We start from the raw sequence: 7,184 nt of genomic DNA on the forward strand, positions 1-7,184 counted from the left end.
ATGACGGGTATTTTAAGTTAAAAAATAATTAATATAAGAATATAAGAATATTTAATTAGGTTTAGTTATATTTTCATCCAAACTGCAATGAATTATACAAAATATATGAGTGTGGTTTTTGTGCTGATCCATTAATTACATCATAATGGACATAATAGTATAAGAATATTTATGTAAAAAACATGTGTTAAATATGTGAAAAATCATAAAAGTTGAAGGAAAAATAAAAAAAAAAATTAATATAGACGTATTTAATATCCGCTATGGTTAGCTCGCTAATAAGGTCAAATCAATACACATGCTGATTTGGTTCTATCAGCACAAATCAATAAGGCCGATAGTATATATATATATATATATAACACATTATAATACTGTGTTATATAAATACATATGTTGTGCAATTTATTTATTGTATTGTGTTGTTTATATATATATACTTATTACGCTGAAATCAATAATATGTTATTCTATGTAAAATTATATTATGTGCTTTCAAAATATGTCTTGTATATTGTATTATCATATGTTGTCCGTCTTATTGATTTGTACAAGGTCAAATTGACACCATACAGATTTAACACATTTTGCACAAAAACCGAATCATTAATAACCATTATTATTCTTTATTTTTGCCGATATATTCAACCTACACATCTCTAAATTGTTATTTTTATAATCTAGCACACGTAATTATCACGTGCTTGCCAATCCTACTTTGTCCTATGTCTAAAGGCCATCGGACATGCTTAGGCCAAACATAGGTACATAAATATGGCTGACTTTTGTTACGCAATCTATACGTTGCTAATATTGTACTATTTTGGTCACGAAATAAATGATCCATTTGTTCTGAACATGGTTATTCAAAAAATATAAATTAGTAAGTTATTAATAGTAAATAATGATATTATTTTATTATTTTTTTATATAAGTAGTATTGTTGGTATTTTAAAAATTGATATATATAAATGATTATAAAAAAATTAGAATATCCGTTCAAATATATGATTAAAATATGTATAACATTGTACATAATAAAATTTTACATAATACAAATAAATAAAAAAATATTTATTTGTTTATAATTAACTTATACTAGTTTTATAAAAAATAGAGAGTTTTAAATATAGATAAAAATATTTGTTTATTGAAGAGTGATAGAAAAATCAAGAGATTTTGAGCGGTATGTGTAAAATGTTAGAAATTTAATTAAATTTATTTATATTTATTAAGTATGTTTAAAATGTACCAAATTATTAAAAGTAAAAATAGAACATTTATTTTGAGACAGACTAAAAAGAAAAACGGATCATATTACATATTCTTCTATTATGGATTTGTTTGTCCAATTAATTTTTAAATCGATACAATTCCCAATATATATATATATTACTTTTTTTTATAAAAAATAACATTCAATATATATTATTTATTTTTTTATATTTTCTATAACTCACGTAAATTAAAATTAAAATTAAAACCCTAAACAAATACACCCTAATTGTTTAGCATTATTAACTTTTTTTTTGTTAAATTAAAATTTATTTTATTATTATCTTTGTATTATACTCCCTCCGTCCCATGTAATATGGGTGTATTACTGTAGACACGGTAGAAATTAAAAGTGTATTAGTAGAAATAATTATTTGGTAAAGTATAATTAGTAAGTAATTAAGAAGTGTATTAGTAGAAATAATTATTATTAAGTAAAAATAATTATAGATTAAGATTAAGATAAATAAATAGTTTAATTAAAATTAAGAAAATTATAAAATTTAAAATTTAAAATACGATTAAAGTGCATAAGGACAAGTTATGTGGGACGGACGAAAATAGAAAATAGGAACAAATTATGTGGGACGGGAGTAATAATTATACAAAATTACTATATCAACCAATCAAAATAATAGAAAAAAAGAACCCATTCACTTGATTAGAGTGTCTTTGATTTGTATTTTTGTTTTGTATTCATATTTTGTATTTAAATATTATATTTTGCATTTTTAATTATTTTCGAGTATATTTAATGCAATTTTAAGCGGGTTAAATGTGCATTATGCCATTAAGGGAAATGCTAAATTAAGCTATAACAAAAAATTAAACTAATTATTAATTGTATTATAAAATCTTTATGCCTACATCTTAATTTCACCTTTTCAATTTTGTAAATTTTAACAAGGGCCTAATAGAAATTATATATATTTTATAAATTTGGGTGAGCTTCATGCATAAGATCTATTTTTAGTGTTTTTATTTATTTATTTACATTTTGATATTTTTGAAGTAAAATAATTGTTACATATAATATTTTTATATAACAATTCCATTATTTAGCATATTTTCTCTTTCCATATATATATATATTTTCAAAATTCAACATATTATCTTACTTTCTAAGGCTTACCTTTACCTTTTTGTGTCATTATACTTGATATTAAAAATATCTTTATATTTATATAATTGATTTGTACAAATGTCATTATATTAGTATTATAAGACACTAATATAAGTTTTTTTTGTTATTTTTTCTTAATTTGTATTACGTATTGTTATAATAATTAACATTCAAAGATAAATATATAAAAGTAAATTTGACCGAACCGGACAGAGATAGTATTATAAATTATAAATTCGACCAAATATTAAATTCACATACAAAAGCCATGAAACATATGAAGTTTCGTCCCAATACCTGAATTTGAGCAAGCATAATTCAACTTAGAATAATAGAAGTGTTATAAATTTTATATATTTAATTTTACATTTCTTATGTTTAAGTTTAGTGGGGTGTATTCAATACAAAATCTATTGAATTTCATTGGACTCTTAAAATTCAAATTTTTAAAAGTTTTACAAAATTTGGTATAATCTATCCATATTTTTAAAAGTCTTTTAAAATTTGAGTGTATTTAATTTAATTTTTTTTAAAAAAATGTTTCGGTATATTCAACAATTATAGACTTTAAAAATCTATATATTTTCTTGAATTTTTAAATAAAATTATTAACAAATTACACTGTATAGAATCTAGTTGAAATTTTGTAGATTCTTAAAATCTAAAAAAATATATTATTTTATTTATATCATTAATAACTATTTATTATTTTATATGTATTTAATATTTTATTATAATAATATCAATAAGATTAAAAAAAAATGATGTAAATATAATACAAATATTTTAAAATTTTATATATTTGAAAAAATATTTAGAATTATATATATTGTAGGCATTAAAAATTAAATGTCTAAATTAAATTAAATATAATGTATTTTTGAAGAAAATAAAATTTCAATAATATAAATATATGGTATTTAATTATGCACGTATGTTAATTTTTGTACAATAAATATCAATCATTAATGCAAAAATCTTCTTAAAATGAAAGATATCGTACAAATATTACGTGCATAAATAGAACCATAATAAATTTGGCAGCAAAATAAATTAATTTTGTCAATAAAATATATAAATTAATATCTTCCAAAAAAGACAATAATATAAAGATCTTGTTAATAAATGAAATATATAAATTAATATCTTCCAAAAATAGGCAATGACATAAAGATTTTGGCGAGAAAGAAAGGTGCACAATCAAATCCGTCAAGAATGAAAAATGACATCTGATAAAAAAGGAAAGATTATAAAATCTTTCTATTGACCAATCAGGACACGCCATGTGGCACCATCCGAAAAGGAAGCCAAGGCCACCCTCCCCTATAAATAGGAGCCTTGGCCAATTCATTACACACCGAAGTTCATTTGAAGACTCGCGCAAGGGTAAGTCTCTCTAGTTTCTCTATAATGTTCTTCATTTTTCTTCGTGTCCTTCGAAGCGTTCTTCGTCGAAAAGTCACCGATTTGGACAAATGATCCAATATTCGTTGAAGAATCGATGAAGTTAACGTTCTTTGTCGTATGACCGAGCCGGAGAAAGGATCAAAGCTCCCAAAGCCATCGAGGAATCCATCAAAGACAAGGAAGAGCCTCTAAAGTCGCTTCCAAAGCTTCAAGATGTTTATCGCGTTCTTCATAAAAGGCGCAAACTCGGCCCCTTTTGATCCAAAAGTCAAAGGGACACGCCGCCAAAAGCGTTATGGAGCACCAAATCTACCTCCTCAAATATCAAATTCCCTCGAATCATCCAAAGGAGATCAATCCAAAATCGACGATCAAAATCGCCAACGCGAATACCAAAGCCCTCCAAAAGGCGGTGATGACTCCAAATATGAGCATATTCTTAGCTTGACAAAAATGTGTGTTACTTGAATTTTTGCATAAGAACCATCAAAATAATTCGTAATCGGCATACAATATTGATTTATATCACCAGGCATGACCCAGAATTCATTGTTGAGATTATTAACGATTTTTGCCCTCTTAAGCGGTATTCTGGAGCCAGAAAAGCTAAGGCAGACGCCGCAAGCGACAGCCGCCTTCGCTCGCAAGCGCCCAAAACACACCTTGAAAACACTAAGGCATGAGAGGCAAGCGGCCACCTTTATAGCCGCAAGCGATAGCCTCTCCCGCTTGCAAGCGACAGTCCAGATACCCGCCGCTGCAGACTATCACCAGATTTCAACTAAGTACTTCAAATGCAGCGGTACAGCCATTCCAATTCCAGCTAGCTCAAGCGAGCCGTGCTACGCTGATGCCCTCCTGTTCTCCAGCAAGCGAGGAAGATCTGTGCCATCAACGCAAGCGAAGCGGACACCCTGGGAGTTATGGCCAGCAACCGCTTCAACAGAATAACCACCTGCAACCGCCTAACTGCCCAGCGGTTGGAACTGCCCAACAGCTTCTTGCAACCGTCTCGTTACACCTGCTATAAATAGGGCCAGATATCTGTATGTAAAGAGAATCGAATTCTTGGACGATTTTCAGAATACACACAGCGTTCATTGTCTTCCTGTTTCCGAGAGCTCCAACCCTGTAAGGGAGTTCTCCACAGGAAAGGCCAAGGGAGTGGGCGTATTCCCCCTCCCTTGGCCACGTCTTTAATGCTTTCTTAGACTAGCTTACTGCTTTCATTTACAGCTTTGTAGTCTAATCCTTTTCGCAGTTTTCATAGTATATAAAGAAATATCATTCTCTTCTTCAATTTAAATCCTTCCACAATTTTCCATACTTATATAAATCAATTTAGAGAATTTCATATCACTGGTATAGAGCGAGAGACGAATTAATTAATTAAGCCTTGTGATGCGCCAAAAGCGGTCTCAAGGTAGTTCAACGTAGTTAAGTACGCGGGAGCCTTGTCGACCTACTTAATTACTGTGCTGAATTTGATTCTGATAAAAGAGTACCAACATCAGGGGGTAAAGCCACTAATGAGGCAGAAATTGAGAAAATTAACGGGACATAGACGGGGGTCTATTAGGTCGCAGAAATTCCTAGTGACAGTAGGGTTTCTTTCTTATAATGTCTTAATTCTGGGTGTCATTGAAGTCTTGTTGTAAATCCCCCCCAGGCCAAAATACCAGTGTGATGAGTTCTTTATAATCGAGTTTATATAATTACAACATCTTTCTATCATCATTTTCGTAATATACATATATACTTCCGATAACACAATTACGTCACTCGCTCGCTGCATCCAGGGAATTCTACCCATTTTGTAACGCACAGTTCAGACACAACACCTCTTTTCCACTCCAATTCGCTCATATACATATACATATAATATGCCGCTCACTCACATCCCAATCCTATCGCTTTCGCTTCGCTCGCCCCCGTTCATCTTTTACTGCTTTATTTACCGCTTTCAGTAGTAGAAAATTTAGGCCCGCTCCAAGCGGACCCAAGCGGACCCCTTTTTGTCTCTTCGTCGCTTCTCCAAGATTTTTACCTTTGAAATTCATGACTTTAAATCCCTGTGTTCGACCTGGAAACTCACCAGTAAAAAGAGTATAAATAATTGTGATAACTATCCAGGGTCTACAACCACATAATTGCTATATCTGACCATTCTTCTATAAAAACTCTACTCATTGATTTTCGAATAAAATTCCCTGCGAATTAATATACAATAACAAATATATTTTTCGGTTATCATAATTTGGCGCCGTTGCCGGGGATTTGAAACTCATGAAAAGTATCTGTTGGAAATCTTTTGAAGCGCCATAATTTATTTTTTTAATCCGTTGTAATCGTGTTTTTTGTATTTAATTAAAAAATTCTTCTAACTTTAAATTTTTGTATGTGGCTGCCGTTTTGTAGGGGTCCGAAGCGTTTTTAGCGTCCCACGAGTCCTACTCCCTCCGCTCGATCACAGAGACGTCTGTTCCGAGAGCAAGTGCGAGAACAACTCATGGCGAATCAAGGAAATGCCACCGCTCCTCCTACTGTCATCCCAGCTTTCCAGACTGCCGCTGGGACATCTTCAAACTCCGCCACATCTGCATCTTCGCAGGAGGTGCCGCTCCACGTCCCCTCTGTGGTCCCTACTGTCATTCCCCCTGCACTTTCACAGACTGAGGAGCAGCTATTGAGAGCCCTCAGTAGCATTCAACAAGGAATGGCGGGGCTGCAAGCGCACCTCGCTCAGGTGGAACAAACTCAAGCTGCGCAGGGAGCATTTATTGCTTCCCAAGCGGCACAAGCTGCCACCACCGCTGCGATACCCACAACAATCATTCCCCCACCACCTACTGCTGAGCCTTACCAGAGGGCTGAGGGTCATAGGGCTGCTGATCGCCCACTTGCTGAAGTCCCCATGGATGTTCACTACCAGACCCTTCTGGATCACACTTTGATTACAAGTTCTGCGCCCAGAGGCTCTGGCCATTATGAGGTGAAACCAGCGCTCGTCAGCCTGGCGAGCCAGAGCCAATTTCATGGGCTACTCAATGAAAGCCCTTACGAACACTTACAGAACTTTAATAGGATCGCTGCCACCTCCAAATCGCACGGCATCACGGAGGACGCTGCCAAACTGATTCTGTTTCCATTTTCTTTAACAGGAGAGGCCAGAAATGGTTTGATAACCTTTATCCGATCCCTGGCTCATTCAAGGAAGCAGCGCAGGCCTTCGTGAGCAAATACCATCCTGTATCAAAGACCATTCGCCAGAGGAATGAAATACTTACTTTCAAGATGGCGAGTGATGAGACCCTTCCAAAAGCCTGGAGCCGATTCAAACAACTACTCCGCAACTGCCCTCATCACGAAATACCGGACT

This window comes from Andrographis paniculata, unplaced genomic scaffold (genome assembly GCF_009805555.1).
Source record: "Andrographis paniculata isolate CXL003 unplaced genomic scaffold, ASM980555v1 Contig87END, whole genome shotgun sequence".
NCBI lineage: Eukaryota > Viridiplantae > Streptophyta > Magnoliopsida > Lamiales > Acanthaceae > Andrographis > Andrographis paniculata.